At 37.2% G+C, this 17,513-nt stretch overlaps 1 protein-coding gene across 1 annotated transcript in view; it reads left to right on the top strand.

The window, feature by feature from the left end:
• Positions 1–17,513, top strand: part of ZNF385B (zinc finger protein 385B) — a 459,310-nt gene that overhangs the window by 79,071 nt on the left and 362,726 nt on the right. Inside the window, exon 2 of the mRNA XM_053596741.1 lies at positions 8,696–8,742. The gene's annotated coding sequence lies outside the window, so the exon portion shown is untranslated. The remainder of the gene's footprint in view (positions 1–8,695; positions 8,743–17,513) is intronic.

The following is a 17,513-nucleotide window of genomic DNA, read 5'->3' as shown; positions in this document are numbered from 1 at the left end:
TCCCACCCCTTCTTGAATTTAACTGAGTTTTTTTTTTATAAAGACAGAGTCTCATTTTGTTGCCCTCAGAAAAGTGCCGTGGTGTCACAGCTCACAGCAACCTCCAGCTCTTGGGTTTAGGTGATTCTCTTGCCTCAGCCTCCCAAGTAGCTGGGACTACAGGCGCCCACAACAACAGCCAGCTATTTTTTGTTGTATTTTGGCTGGGGCCGGGTTTGAATGTGCCACCCTCAGTATATGGGGCTGGCACCCTACTCACTGAGCCTACTCACTGAATTTAACTGAATTTTTCTCTCATATGGGTCTGTAGTTATTAATCAAGTGATTTAAACTTAGTATTGAGTACATATAACACTTGATTTTCCAATCTTGTGGTACTTTACTTAGGAGAATGTTCTTCAAATCCTTCCAGGTAAATATGAAAGATACCAAATCTCCATCTTTTTTATGGTTGCATAGTATTCCACGGTATACATATGCCATGCTTTATTAATCCATTCATGGGTTGATGGGCACTGGGTTGTTTCCACATCTTTGCAATTGTGAATTGAGCTGCTATGAACATTTGAGCAAAATGTCCTTATGCTAAAATAATTTTTTTTTTCTTTTGGATATATACCTAGGAACAGGATTGCAGAATCCAATGGAAGGTCTGCTGTTAGTTCTTTGGGAATCTCCATACTTCTTTCCATAAAGGCTATATTAGTTTGTAGTCCCACCAACAGTGCATGAGTGTACCCCTTTCTCTGCACTCGTGCCAGCATCTGAGGCTTTGAGACCTTATGATGTGGGCTATTCTTACTGTGATTAGGTAATATCTCAAAGTGGTTTTGATTTACATTTCTCTGATATGTCTCTGACAAAGGTTTAATAACCAGAATCCACAGAGAACTCAAACGTATAAGCAAGAAAAGAACAAGGGATCCCATCTCAGGCTGGGCAAGGGACTTGAAGAGAAACTTCTCTGAAGAAGACAGGTGCACGGCCTACAGACATATGAAAAAATGCTCATCATCTTTAATCATCAAAGAAACGCAAATCAAAACTACTTTGAGATATCATCTAACTCCAGTAAGATTAGCTCATATCACAAAAATACCAAGACCAGAGATGCTGGCATGGATGTGGGGAAAAGGGAACACTTCTATACTGCTGGTGGGAATGCAAATTAATACATTCCTTTTGGAAAGATGTTTGGAGAACACTTAGAGATCTAAAAATAGATCTGCCATTCAATCCTATAATTTCTCTACTAGGGATATACCCAGAAGACCAAAAATCACATCGTAACAAAGATATTTGTACCAGAATGTTTATTGCAGCCCAGTGCATAATTGCTAAGTCATGGAAAAAGCCCAAGTGCCCATCGATCCACGAATGGATTAATAAATTGTGGTATATGTACACCATGGAATATTATTCAGCCTTAAAGAAAGATGGAGACTTTACCTCTTTCATGTTTACATGGATGGGGCTGGAACATATTCTTCTTAGTAAAGTATCTCAAAAATGGAAGAAAAAGTATCCAATGTACTCAGCCCTACTATGAAACTAATTTGTGGCTTTCACATGAAAGCTATAACCCAGTTATGACCTAAGAATAGGGGGAAGGGTAAAAGGGAGAGGAGGGAGGGAGGTGGGCGGGGGGCAGAGGGAGAGTGATTGGTGGGATTACACCTGTGGTGCATCTTACAAGGGTATATGTGAAACTTAGTAAATGTAGACTGTAAATGTCTGAACACAATAACTAAGAAAATGCCAGGAAGGCTATGTTAACCAGTGTGATGAAAATGTGTCAAACGGTCTATGAAACCAGTGTATGGTGCCCCATGATCACATTAATGTACACAGCTATGATTTAATAATAATAATAAAAAAAAGAGATGATGGGAAAACCCCACTGGTAACTGTAGTAACAACAACAAAAAATAAATAAATGGGTCCTGATCAAGTTAAAACGTTTCTGCACATCTAAGAACACAATAAAGCAATGATACAACCTTCAGAATGGGAGAAGATTTTGCCCACTTTTTTGGGGGTTGTTTTTTCCTTGCTGATTTGCTCTTCTTTGTCTATCCCAGTGGTTCTCAACCTGTGGGTCAAGATGCACAGGAACTGTATTAAAGGGCCGTGGCATTAGGAAGGTTGAGAACCGCTGGTCTTTCCTCATCATTATCCCATTATCAAATGTATAGCTTGCCAGTATTTTATCCCATTCAGTGTGTTGTCTGTTTGCTCTGTTGATTATTTTTCAGCTGTGCAGAAGCTTTTTAATGTAATCAAATTCTGTTTATCTTTGTTGCTGTTGTGATTGCCATAGGAGTCTTCTTCATAAATTCTTTGCCTAGACTGATATCTATAAGAGATTTTCCAAGATTTCTTCTAAAACTCTTATGGTTTTATGTCTCACTTTGAAGCCTTTTATCTATCTTGAATTGATTTTTGCGAGTCCTGAGAGATATGGATCCTGTTTCAATCTTCTGCATGTGGCTTTCCAGTTTTCCCAGCACTATATATTAAATAGAACTTCTCTTCCCCAATGTATATTGTTGTCTGCTTTGTCAAAGATCAGTTAGCTGTATATGGGTGGTTTTATATCTGGATCATTTGTTTTGTTCCATTGGTCTTTATCTCTATTTTTGTGCCAATACCATGCTGTTTTGATTACTGTAGGTTTATAGTATAGTTTGGAGTCTGGTAATATGATGCTTCCAGATTTGTTCTTTTTGCTTATGATTGCTTTGGTTATTCAGGCTTTTTTTCTGATTCCAAACAAAGCATAGAATTATTTTTTATATATCTGTGAAATATGATTTTGGCATTTTGATGGGGATTGCATTGAATTTGCAAACCATTTTGGGTGGGCATTTTAACAATATTAATTGTATTAATCCATGAGGCTAATATATTTTTCCATTTGTTTATGTTGTCTACAATTTTTTCCTTCAGTGTTTTATATTTCTCTTTGTAGAGAGATTTTACCTCCTTGGTTAAATATACTCCTAGATATTTTCTCTTTGTAGCTATTGTGAATGGTAGTGACTATTTGATTTGACTCTCATCTTGACTGTTATTTCTGTATATGGATGCTACTGATTTGTGTATGTTGATTTTTTAAGCTGAGATCTTGCTGAATTTATTTATCAATTTCAAGAGTCTCTTGGTGGAGTCTTTGATGTTTTATAGATATAAGATAATATTGTCAGCACAATGCAATAGTTTGATCTTCTCTTTCCTGATTTAAATACATTTTATTTCTTTTTCTTGCATGATTGCTCTGTCTAGGACTTCTAGCAGTTTGTTGACTAGAAGTGGTAGCAGTGGGCACCCTTGCCTTGTTCCAGTTCTTAGTGGGAATGCTTTCAACTTTTCTCCATTCAGTATGGTGTTGTCTGTGGGTTCATCATATATGGCTTTTATAATACTGAGAAATGTTCCCTCTATACTTAGTTTGTTGAGAGTTTTTATCGTGAAAGAGTGCTTTATCTGCATCTATTGAGATGATCATATTTTCTTTATTTTTGCTTCTGTTTATGTGATAAATCATATATTTGATTGATATGTATGTTAAACTATTGTTGCATCCCTGGGAGAGGCTGACAGATTTCTGACAGAAGACTCAGGTGTCAATTTAAATAGGTCTGACTAATAAAATGTAGAACAATTTGATCATCAATTAGGATAACATCTTTAATAGATTAAAACATATCAGGTATGTTAAAACACATATTTATTATGATACTTTTTTTAAAAAGACAACCTGTGGAGAATGGTTCTAGTGAATCAACTTAGTATTTTGAAATAAATATAGGGGAAAACATGAAACAGTTTTTCTGCTTTTTTAATATGAACTATAACTCAGGATAATCAGGATTAAGGAGAGAGTTTTCTTCTTATAGAATTATATTAGCTAATCAATGAGGAATAAATTATAGGTTATCAAGTAAGAAATGTCTGATTTCTTTAAGTATTAAATTTGATGGTTTAAAGAAATGTCTGATTTCTTTAAGTATTAAGTTTGATGGTTTATATCTCTGACATTTCATTTGAACATTTCTTGTTTTATTTTTGTTTGTGGAATTACATCCTTATTCTTTCAAATGCATGCTTTGCCTTGTGATTATCTTTCAAATTTTTAAAAGCAACTTTTGTGAACCATAGATAAGTCACAATTCGTGTTATTTTTGAATATGAGTTCCATCATGGAATCAATGTGGTACAGCCAACTCAAAATATCAATGACGCGTTTGGGAAGAAAGTGACTACTAAACACACAGTACATGGATGGTTGGAGAAGTTCTGTTCTGGTGATTTTGATCTTGAGAATGAGCCACATGGGTGACCTGAGATCAAGGTGGATAATGATGACCTGAGATCTGTAGTGGAAGCAAATCCATCTCACCCTGTACATGAATTAGCAGCAAGTTTTGACGTTACTATTCCAACAACATTGGACCATTTAAAACAAATAAGCAAGGTTTCAAAGAAGCTGAACAGATGGTTCCACATGAATTAAACATGTGTCAGGAGAGAAATCATCTTGAAACTTGTCTTTTATTTTTCTGTCATGACATACAGGTGAACCATTTTTATACTGTACTGTTGTGTGTAATGAAAAATGGATTCTTTTTGACAAATGCAAGAGTTCAGCACCATGGTTGGGTAAAGGTGAAGTGCCAAGACATAGTCACAATCCAAATATTTATCAAAAAAAGCTAGTGGTGTCTGTTGGGTGGTCAGTGCTAATATTATCTACCACAGCTTCATGAAACTTGGTCATTTGATTACAGCAGATGTAATCTAGTGCAACAAATTGGATGAAAAAATAAGGATGTTTGTGATTAAGCAGCCAAGATTCGTTAATAGAAACAGGCCAGTCCTTTCACAAAACAACACGTGACCACATGTTATACAAATTATGATACTCAAACTACAGAAGCTGTATCTGAGTACTCTCTGTCATCCATGGTATTCACCAGACCTTGCACCAACTGATTATTGCTTCTTCCAGCCTTTGGACCACATTTTGCAAGGAGAAATATTCAATTCTTTAACAAGCTATGAAAAATGCCTTTTGCGATTTCATCGGCACTTGCTCTCCAGGCTTCTTCACTACTGGCATGAATAAGCTACCATTAGAATGGCAAAACAGTGTAGATGGTTTAGGTGCATACTTTGATTAATTGTGCTGCTTCTTGTTTGAGATATAATAAAATAAACTTTTGATTCAAAATCAGACATTTCATATTTAATGACCTAATAGAGTTAGAATAGTGCCATCTTGCTACAAGGGATTAAGGTAATGACCACTAAGCAGCTGCTAAGGTCACACAAGAAGGTATCACGTGCTTCCCGGTGGAAGTTGTGTGACGTACATTAGATCTCAGCCTGTTCAAGCCTCTAGATCTACCGTTTTTCAAAAAGAAAAGCAAAACAAAAGAATGCACTAAAAGATACCATAGAGATGTAGTCCGCAAAAATACAGCTTGTGGAGCACTCTGAACTACCCACAACCTTGTTCCTTTCCCAAATAAATTGCAAAAGAAAAAAAAGAGGTGAAAAAGAACTATAGCATAATATAGCCTTAAAAGACATAGCAACTAATTTCAGTATTTGGACACTATTCAAATCCTGACTCCACAAACAGTTGGGGAGCAACATGTATAGAAAAATTGGGGAAGTTGTATCACTGAATAGACATTCGATGATATTAAGAAATTATTGTTAATTTTAAAAGTGTGATGACAATTTTATGTGGTTCTGTTTTTTTTAAGTACATCTTTTACAGACATACTAAAATACTTAGGGACGAAAATGATATTTCTGAGATTTGCTTCAAAATATTCTAGAGAAAAGAGGTGGCAGGAATATAGGTGAAACTCCAGAAGGTAATTTGTCAAAACTTGGAGTGAACTATGCTATTTTCTCTGCTTTTATCTGTGTTTTAAATTTTTTGTAGTAAGATTTTTAAGAGGAGTCACTTAAGATGGATCTCAGAGATTATAACGTGGAGATAAGTAATTGTTTCTGTGAACTGGCTTTTCTATTTAAAAGAATCTCTGCTTAGAGTTGTTTTCCTTTTTAACCCATTCCCAGAAGTCCATTTATATTAAGACATAGTTAATATTTTGTAAATATCAAAGTATGTGCCAGGCAGTTGCTCTAGTCACTTTACGTGTACTATCTTCCTTAAAATTTACCAGAATCCTGGGAATAAATTCCACTGTCTTCCCTTTTCAGATCATGCTGAGAGATTAAATATCTTGAACCAAGACGCAGCTAGTAGAGGATGGATCCAGTCTTACAACACTGCCCTTTGCCTTTGGGTGCTGTGCACTCCCGCCTGCTCTGTTCAGCCTGAACGGTTCACAGGCGTAGAGATTTTTGAGTGACAGTGTCTGCTGTTATATGTTTATCTTTTCTATTTTCTTGATCAGCACTCTTTGCCCAGACTCAAGGCTTTTTGGGGAGATTGTAATTTGCATTTTGGCTAAATAAGAGACTCCAAAACTAGTCATCCTGCTCCAAAGCAATACTAGCCACTATCTGAATCTTTAATGAGGCAAGCTGTTCCCTTTCCCCAGAAGCCTGGGGAGGGGAGCACAATTTTGGTTTTAATATTCTTAATCAATCGTTCCAAGGCAGCGTTCTCTAGTATCCTGCATCAAATGGAGTGCTAACATTAGACAGGAGCAGGGTGGTGCGTCCTAACGTGAGTTCTCATTATCATGTGTGTGTGCAAAGGAGTGGGAAACCTGCTGCCAGTGAGAAATGGCATTTTTAGCACTAAGAGATGAAAACAGCCCTTGGATAAAATACTGAAGTTGCCCTAGGGAGATACCTCCCTCATCTAGGATCCAGGGGAGCTTATAATATTTTTTAAAAGGTGAATGTTCAATCGCCTGTGGACTGTCAGAACATTTTGCATAAGTCACTTCCAGGTGGGTAAATTAAAAACCTTAACTTACATCTCATACTTCGCCTTACAAACACAAGCAATGGGAGCTAATTGTATGTACCCTCATATCAATCTGGGAAAACAAAGACAAACAAAAAGAAAACCCTCAAGTTAGTAAACTCTTTTGTAAAGGGGCCCTCTCTGATAAAGTCACTTCTTGCCTGTATAATTTGCGATAATTGAAGCCTTATTGGTGAAGTAGCACCCCAGGAGGGTGATGGAAATAACATTTTTGTGCTTCCAGAGGTTTGATGACTGACTCCAAACACCTGAAACTGTAGAGATTTGAGAAGCCTTGATTGATTCAGGCTTCTTTATCTCCCACTTTGTTGAAATAGGGGCAACTTGAATATTTTTCCATATAAAACATAATGAAGCAATCATTTAAGGAAGGTAAAAAGTACTAAGAAATTCAATTCCTAGTTGGCCAGTGATTATTTATAAATTTGCTACTAATTTCTCTGAGATTGGTATAAGAGTATACGCCCTTCCAATGTAAAATTAGTTACCACCCCCGTCCCCTTTTTTGTAGGTAGATTTTCCTATACCCCTAGCAAGGATAGTCAAGCTAAACTCTCCATGGTTTGCCTCATATGCAAGAGAGTGAGATGGCATGCTCTATAGTAGCCTGTTTTTCGGAGTAGATACAGTAATTATCTTTATGCCTGTAGATACTTCTCACTGTATAGTTGACAGGTTCCAGATATATGGAAGGTTATAGAGAGACATTATTCTTAGTAAAGCATCACAAGAATGGAGAAGCATGAATCCTATGTACTCAATTTTGATATGAGGACAATTAATGACAATTAAGGTTATGGGGGGAGGAAAAGCAGAAAGAGGGACAGAGGGAGGGGGTGGGGCCTTGGTGTGTGTCACACTTTATGGGGGCAAGACATGATTGCAAGAGGGACTTTACCTAACAATTGCAATCAGTGTAACCTGGCTTATTGTACCCTCAATGAATCCCCAACAATAAAAAAAAAACTGGGGATTGCTCTATGATTTAAAATACGGTTACTCTGAATATTAATTTAATGTTAGTTCTCTGATATCATTTCTTTCTTTCTTTTTTCTTTTCTTTTTTTTTTTGCAGTTTTAGCTGGGGTCAGGATTGAACCTGCCAGCTCCGTATATGGTGGCCCTACTCCTTGAGCCACAGGCACCGCCCTCTAATATAATTTCTTAGAAAATTTGCATGTCATTTGTCAAACCCTACTAACCCAAGTCTGTGACAACACTGCCTCTTCATTTCAAAACAGTCTATATATGTATATTATTGTACTTTTTAAATAGCTTTTATTGAGATGTAATTCACATTCCATAGAATTCACCCATTTGGAGTGTATAATTCAGTGACTTGGAGGACATTTACAGATGATCATGGTGATTTTTATGTAATAACTCAAATTAATAAAAAATTTTAAAAAGTTTGCAAAAACTCCTAAAATATATAAAAATTATAAAAATAACAAAAAGTGAGACTTCATTTTGGTTCTTTGGATATATCTAAACTTTATATTAGTTACACTTCATGATATTGAGGGAGAATCTCTCAATATCGCAAAGAGATATTGACTATCTCTTTATATCACACCTAAACTCCTGTTATAGATGAATAATTTTAGTACAGGTTCCATAGTGCAATCACAAACAATGAAGACAGCACTGCGGCCCTGAAACTCATCCCCAGAGTTGACCAGGAATTCTCATCACTCCCTTTCTTTTTGCCTTCAGGAGCTGGTCTCACCCCAACATAATGAAAATGATGGATGCCTTCTGGGGTGAGTTCCTTCTTATACCTCCAACTTTTCTCAAAAATTCCCTGCATTAGTATTTTCGTGTTTTTTTCCCCTGAAAGATTTTTCTTCCTGCTAAATCTTTCTCACTCATGATATCTGACACCCTTTTCCTACTTCCTTCTTCTGGGAACTTTCTGCCTCTCTTGTTAGCCTCTCATGTTTTTAGCTTCTTTAATTACAGGCTCTTTGTATTATTTCTTCCATGTTCTACAAGTCCCTTCTGTCTAGAAAACATTTTTCATTTGTTCCCAGTAGTCTCTTCCTTTGTTAGCCAGAATCCATTGTTGTGAGATCTGTAAATTTTCTCTCCTATTCCTTATTTTCTCATTGATTTTCTTTCATAAACTCCCCTCCACATATACTCTGCCTGTTATGTGCTCTTATGATTTCAAGTCCTGTCTAGGCTAATGACACCCCTGGCTATATCTCTACACTTCATCTCTCTCTGTTTTGGAATCAATTTCTTCTCCTTTATACTCAATCAGATCCTGCCTGCTGGATTCCCACTGTATCCAAGATGACTCTTGAAGTCACATCGATCCCTCTTTTCTCTATCATAATTGCAGATTCAAGGTTATGAGACCTAAAATTATGGCAAATGTGTTTTTATTTTTGTTTTCCCAATAAGATTGTAAGTTTCTCAAGTCCTTGTCTCACACTGTTCTCCTCTACACACACTAGTAAGACTCTAATAGTTATTCGTATTGTAAGTCAGATATATTCTTTTAGGAAGAAAAACTCAACTAAATGACAGGTGAGTGAGATAGCATTTCAGAATTATTGACCTATAAAATTGTGGCTATTATTTCCTTCAATAAGTGCTCTTTGGACCTTTTCATGGTACACAACATTTTATTAGGTTATCGAGTTTCTATAATTACCTTCTGGAATATTTAGACACCTCCAGAAACTGATAATCTCTTTATAGATTTAGCCATGATCCAGATATGTGGACAGACAAAACAATCCAGTCATAGGTGCATAAATAATAAATATTCTTTATAGTAAATGTGAAAACACAGGTGAAATTTGGGTGGGCATAATAATAATGTGTCAAGTAGAGGATGATGCTTAGTTAACCAGAGTGATTTCCCAGAGGGAAATGGATTTCAAGTATATTCTGATTTAAGATGATAAAAACAGAAGACTGGCCCAGTAAGAACAGCTTGAGTTAAGGATCAAAGACAGAAGGAGTCAACACAAAAAGGCAGAATGGAGATAAATCCAGAGATGTAGGCTTAAACAAGAAAACAGACTCAATCCAAAATTTTGTTCCTTTCTCATCAAAGTAAATTATTGTCATATCTATAAATATATCATTTGCTCATATAATAGCTAGCATTGACATAATGGTTGCATTTCTTGTTTGAATTTTAAACTGCAAACGAAAGCCATTGCATGTGCAAAACATTACTTTCTTCCTACCTCCTGAGTTGTTCGGTTTCCCCCCTACTGCAGTATTTCTGCTGCCTCTTTTTACCGACACACAGGCACACACTGCTGACATATGGAAGCCGTTGCCAACTAACTCTTTAGCCATAGCCAGATTCCTTGATGTAATCTGGTGTCCCTGCTGAGTACTAGCATTCACTGAGCAAGTAAATGTATTCCTTTTGTTCCCCATAGAAGTCATGGAACACAGCGGGGAAAGCCTAAGATTTGGAGTTAGATGGATCTAGGTTGACTTCTGATTTTTCCAATCACTCAGCATGTGAATTTGCATTTTCCTTATCATCGCAGATTTTTTTTCTCCTTGTGTAAAGGAATGGAAATTAATTCTCACCTTTAAGGAGGTTTAAGAGAAAATGTGTTCTGGATATATCGTCCAGTTTCTGCCAGAATGGGTGTTTCTCCTCAGTGTTTCTCAGCATGTAGTCCCTAGAACACCTGCACCAGAATCATTTAAAATGAAGATCTGGGTGTTACCCTAGGCCTATTTAATTCAAAGCTCCAGCTATCTGCCTGAGAATCTACATTTTAAGCAAATGAGGACTCATATGCAAACTGAATCTGAAATTTTCTGAGATACATGTGCACGTACTTCCCTTTCTCCCTTCTTCCTTTCTCTCTCTTTTCTTTTTTTCTTTTCCTCTTCCCTTTACTCATTTAACAATGTAATAGACATGAGGAGTAAGAGTTGTTGTTGTTTTTTTAGGAGTAAGAGTTTTAAGGTGCCAACTGTGTTATATCCTTTGTCAAGTTGTTTCCACCTTTCAGAGTTTCATTTTTCTGTTACATAAAAAAAAAAAAGAGAGAAAATTGCCTACTTCTCCAGTTGCTGTTTGGAAGAAATTTTTAAAATGGCATCAGTCACTCAGAAAAGGCAAGCACACAAATGGCAACTGTAACCAAACTAATTACAGTTGTTATAGGGAGTCCCTCTCTGTTAGGAATAAGATGCAGTGATGTTCAGGCGTGGCTCGTAACAGAATGTGGGGTTGTCCTGGGGCTTTGATGAAGATGAAGTGAAAAAGGCACTTTTTGTGCATGCAAACATTAAGGGATGCTGAAAATCCAGTAATCAAGATAAGTAACGTTGTATTTCCGTATTTTTAGAAAATACAAATTAGTAGAAAAACCCATGATGAGCAAAATATTAACATTTTAAATAAAGACAGGCTTAGTATTATGATTCTTCCTTTGTCTCAGGTACCCGTATGTCTTGCCATAGCAGTGTTGCTGTCTAAAATACTGCATTAAAATGTTACTTATTTGGGGGATTACTGAGATTTTTTTGCGCCTCTTTAAATTTCACACTCGAGACAAGCATCTCACCTGCCTCACTGTAACCCTGACCTGGGCTTATCTCCATGCTGAATCATTTTAACGTATTTAATTAGGTAAAACAGAATAATCTATTTCTCTGCACTTTCTGCCAGAATCTACACTCACACTTTTGACACTTGTGCAGATAAATACTCTATATAGATGTTGGAAAATAACCGCATTTTGAGGATGTCCGTCTCAGAAAGAAACCATGATTTTGAAAATGATAGTTTCACCTAAAGATAGTGTTACCTAGAGAAGTAGCAAGGCTGTATATCCAGTGTGTGGGGCTCATTTTTGATTGTTCTCATGAGAACTGGAAAACCGGGCATCAACAAAAAAGGAAAAAGCGTTCATGTAGATCAGAATCAGCCTGGCAAGTGAAGTGATCATAGAAGGAGATTTTTGTATAATTAAATGTCAGTTTGCGTTTTGAAATATTGCCTGCTGCCTCCCACTCAATCACCAAGTGAGATGAGAGGGAATATTCTCTATGCAAACCCAGAAGTGACAGCAGCACTTGTTGGGTTCTCTGTGAAGGAAAAGCTATAGATCAGAAGGATCAGAGCAGCTCATTTCCTGAAGGCAATAAAATGTTGCAGATAAACTACAGCATAAATAAGGGGACATTATAATTTCCCTCTGTAAAAGAAGCAAATAAAAACAAAACAAAGCTTTAATGCACCTTTGGAATTTTAGAACAGGGAGGAATTTTAGAGGTCATCTAGTTCATTCTCCTCCCTTTACCAAAGAGGAATTTGATGCCCAGACAGAGGACTGGTTTTTTAAGATCATTCAACTATCAAGTGACTGTCAGAGCTGTCACTTTCTTCCACATGATGATGGGAGCATTTGCTAGGCTGTGCAGCAGGTGGGTGGTGCCACAGGAAGTGGTATCCTGTTCCTTGTAGACAGATGGCTTACAGGTTTTTAGACCTTTCGTGGGACTTCGAAGTGGAAAGATGCTAGTGGGTAAATGCTTAGGACTGATGAACACATTAAGTTTCTCGGCATTCCAAGAAATACTTCTGTTTCTTTCTGCCTCGTTCAACCAGTCACACAAATGCCAAATTTACTGAATCAGAGACTACAGCCTGTACACATGGATTTTAGCAAAACCTCCCTGGGTATTTCTGATCTGCACTTACATTACACATAGCTGTGTTGGTGATATCTTTCTTTCTGACAAATAAATCTTTGCCAGTCAATAACAACAGCATGAATTAATTCAAGGGTAGGCTTGAGTGAGGATGCAGGATGAAGCATAAGAGGCTTAGACAAGCAATATATGAAAAGGCAAAGGAGGAAAAATCTTCAAAAGCAAATAGTCCCTCTTTTCTTTTTCTTTTTTTTTTTTTATTAAATCATAGCTATGTACTTTGATATGATCATGGGGCATTATTCACTAGCTTCACAGACCGTTTGACACACTTTCATCACACTGGTTAACATACCCTTCCTGGCATCCTCTCAGTTACTGTGCCAAGACACTTACATTCCACATTTACCAAGTTTCACATATACCCTTGTAAGATGCACCGCTGGTGTAATCCCACCAATCCCCTTCCCTCTACCCACCTCCCCTCTTCCTCCCCTCCCTTTCCCCCTTCCCCCTATTCTTAGGTTATAACTGGGTTATAGCTTTCATGTGAAAGCCATAAATTAGTTTCATAGTAGGGCTGAGTACATTGGGTACTTTTTCTTCCATTCTTGAGATACTTTACTAAGAAGAGTATGTTCCAGCTCCATCCATGTAAACATGAAAGAGGTAACTTCAATTTGATTCTATCAGTGTGAGAAGGGGAGATCTATAGTCAGCAATGCTGCTGGGTGTTTTCTTCCTTTTTTTCCCCTCATAACCAGACTGAGTCCTAAGCGTTTACCCACTTACCCCTGAATGCCCTACTTGGAGCTACTTGAAAATTATTTGGCCAGTTGTCATAGAACTTATTAGAACAATATTCATCATTGAGGAATGGTTTAAAACGAATATAGTTTTGATCTTTTCTCTAACTTCAGATGTAGGAAACTGAATTAATCATGCTCCTCAAGTCATGGCATGTGAACTCATCACTGGTTCGTGAGACTCTTCTTTCTTGTACTTAATTCCCATTTCTCCCCTTCAAATTCCCAAATAGGCAAAATTCTCTTGTGTTGGGTATGAATCCTTTCACAGTCATCCCAACATGCTATAGATGTGTTTATCATATTTTGTGCTCCTCATCTGGGTCATGAGGTGAGAGGGGAGAGAAAGAACAGTTTAATGGTTGCTTCATTGTGCGTCCAACAGGCAGTCATTTGTAAATTCCACTTCAAAGTGCTTTACAGTCTTCTTTTAATTTTCCTTGGTGGTATGATTCTGTGTCAGTTTCAGTTATGGATGTGAACGTGGTGTCCCCAGGATTCAAACGGCAAGTCCAGTCTAGCCCATTCTTGCCTGTCATCTTCTCCACACTCCTCACCTAGGACGGTTGATTGACAACTGCCTATAAAGTGAAAGTACCTTTTACCCATTTATATGTTTGAAAATCATGAAATTGGCATACAGAGTGATATAGTCTCCAGTGGTTACTGAGATTTATTTGGATGACTGAACAAATTTTATGCAGGCTGCTCTTTCTCAAAGTTTTTTCTCAGAGTAAATCAGAGTGATTTTAATGACTTCATAACTTTGAAATTAGAACCTATCTAAAAATAGTTGGGAAATGTACTTAATGAACATTTTATAGAGTAAACTTAGCAATTATACTTAGAGACAACATATATTTGTTTTTTGTTATTTTTCTGTTTTTTTTTCTTGTAATAGAATTAAGTCAAAGTCAGCATTTCTTTCATCAGGAAAAGTGAGGATATAAAGACTTTAAATGTCATCAAATGTAACATTAGAAGTAGTGGAAATATTTGGCAAAGAAACATTTTTTAAAGATCATTTTTAAAAGGACAAAAGACCTTTTAAAAAAAGATCAACATAGAGAGAACAGGTAGTTAGAAGTGGCAATAACTTAAAGGTTCACGCAAAATCAACTTGTCATCAGACTAATGTTCCACACATTCTTCTCTCAAGCATCCTACGTGTCTTCTCCATTTCACGTCAACTCCGCTACAAGTGAGGTGATGATATATGAACTATATGATGATATAACCTGTGAGGTTTTGTCTTGCCCCAGGGCAAGGCATATTCAACAAGGCATTTTTTCCATTTCTTAACAGTTTCTGATTTTGATTGTTACAATCAAATGTCTGACAATCTCAATTGCTCTGATACTGAGTCTTTGTGGTCTGTTCTCATCATTGTCTTTTATATACCTGACCTTTTTCTCAGTAATTGGGTCATCTTCTGACTGCAGTACTTTTGGGATTAATTTCTCCAACAAGTCTTACAGGGGTCATTTCCTGACAGCCATATCACACCCACCGAAACTGCCAGCTTTGTATCTTGACCTGGTGTTCTGAACTCTCAAGGGAGCCTTAGGAATTGCTATTTTTTTCTCATGTTACTCTTGAGCATGTTATATTTGCTATTTGCTTTGACCCAATACGACAAAATCCCTTGTCAAAATCTATCTTTGTTCCCTATTAGTGGCAACAGCTTGTAATAGGCAGTAGCTTATAAGAGACAGTTGCTTGTAACTCTGAGGGGAAGATTAGAACCTAAAAAAGGACCAGATAAAATTGTTCACAGAAGGTACCGACTTCAAACTCACTAATGTTTCCATATTAACTGTTGTCTAATGTGTGTGTGTGTGTGTGTGTGTGTGTGTGGTGTGGGAGTGTATATAAGTTGCATTTTCAATTCTTCCAGATCAAATGTTAAAATATTGTAACAAAAGAAGCTGGGCACCATGGTCCACACCTATGATCCTAGCTTCTTTGGGAGGCAGAGCAGCAGGATCACCTGAGTCTTAAGAGTTTGAGAACAGCCAGGGCAACATAGTGAAAATTGACTATACAAAAAATAAAAAAAAAAATTAGCCGTGTATGCTGGTGCTTGCCTGTAGTCCTGGATCCTAGGGAAGTTGAGTTGGTAGGATCACTTGAGGCCAGGAGTTGGAGGTTGCAGTTATCTATGATGACACCACTGCATACTAGCTCACAGTTTAGGTGACAGAGAAAGACTTTGTCAAAAAAAAAAAAAAAGAAAGAAAGAAAGGAATAGAAAAGGAAAAGTATAACAAAGGAAAAGAATGAAAATCACATTATTGTCAAAAGGTACACTTTCTAATCTGAAAAAGTTTATAGGAAAGCTTCTCTCCATATTCGAACACCTACAGGTAATTCTTTGCACCTGCTACACAATTAATACAACTTCTGTAAATTTTAAGAGAACAAATGATAAATCATACCTAAGATTTGTTTGAGTGAATTTATTATAGAACTATTATTTCTTTACCTGACAGTTGCTCAGGGTTTCATAATAATTTATCTTTTATCTTTCAGAATGGTAAAATAGACAAACCCTAATATCCAAAAGTTTGTAAGTGAAGTAAAGAGAAAATTGTATTAGACAAGCCACATAGACATTATTTACTAGACATGTGTGTTCAGCTCCTTTAGAATCAGAGCCCTGGCAGGGAAGCTGGGCAGCTCTGACCGCCTGCCTCTGATAAGATTATTTTGCAATTGTTTCTGAGATATAGTCAAGTCCTTTTCAAACATTTGAAGAAGAGGATTGTTTATCACAACAGTCTTTAGGAAGGAATATTTTACCAGTATCTAACAAGAATCTTTTTTACTATTATCTTACCCCCTCTTGATTGACATTCAGTGTAACATGGTAGTGGTCACATCTATTTACACCATTGTCCCATATGGCACTAAAAACATTAAGTGAGAAGGTGGACGAGAGACAGCTTCCTGCAAACAGGCATGGTGAGATTGGGGAGGGAAGACTATAAGCACCTCTGACTTGTGAGCTCTACTCAGAAACATCCCTTCATGGGTACAGGGAGACATTGGGAGTCTTCAGGATCCCAAAAGGAGGACAAAACCATTGGAGAAGTAGCAGGTGTTTGTGATCAGTCAGAGGCCAGCCAGCCTTGGCAGCAGCTATAGCAGTAGCAATAGCAGCAGTGAGAGTTTGCAGATAGGCAAGGCCTTCCTTGTGGGATTTTTTTTTTTTTTTTTTTTTTTTGGACTTGGGCATTTGGTTGAGTTATCTTAGGAGACCTTGGGTGAGTGAGCAAGTGACTTTGAACAGTGCCCAGAGGCCAGGACTGAGCTGCTGGGGAGGAATGAAGCTTTTATTGTTTGGCTTCAGGCTGAGCCCAGACGTTGTAGAAGAAGGTCCTTGCAGGCTCAGCCCTCAGGATCCTAGAGTGAGGCCAGTTCTGGCATGCCTGATAAGTGGGCTGCAATTTCTGGAGAGATCTGCATGACACACACTTTCCTGGAAAGCCACTGCTTAGTTAAGGGACATGGTTTGGAAAGGTCGAGTTGTGTTTATTAAGTGAGCTGAGGAGAGATTCAGGCTCCCAACCCTGTGGAGTTTGAGGGCAAAGAAGTCAGCAAAGGCTTCCAGTCTCCATATTATACAGCTATATTAGCATTGTGATTAGCATCTTATACCCCAGAAGATCACCTGTTGCCTAGGCAACATTCACCAAGATGTATATATATAGTTTTTTTTTCTTTAAAAAATTTTTTTTCAAGTTTTTCCCCCTAGATTTTTCTTTTTCTTTTTTCCTTTTTCTTGTGTAAAGAAAAATTTTCATTGTTGCCTTCTTTTTTGTTAGTTTTTTCTGTCCCTGATATTTGTTTTTTCCCCCAATTTTATCCCTTATGGTTTTTTTGTTTGTTTTGGTTTGATTTATAGTATTTTTGTTTTTATTCTCTATTTGGTGGAGGTGGAGTGCTGTGTTTGTTCAGAATGATAAAGAGCTGTAGTTGTCCAGGGACCCAATTCCCTCAAAGGTTGGGATTTGTGGGTGTGGGTCAAAGTACCCTATTGTACACCACTGTTACTCTTGTCTTTCTCTTTCTATTCCTCT

Source organism: Nycticebus coucang, chromosome 7 (genome assembly GCF_027406575.1).
Source record: "Nycticebus coucang isolate mNycCou1 chromosome 7, mNycCou1.pri, whole genome shotgun sequence".
NCBI classification, from domain to species: Eukaryota; Metazoa; Chordata; class Mammalia; order Primates; family Lorisidae; genus Nycticebus; species Nycticebus coucang.
Note: the sequence above shows the minus strand (reverse complement) of the source record. Positions and strands in the feature narration are given on the sequence as shown.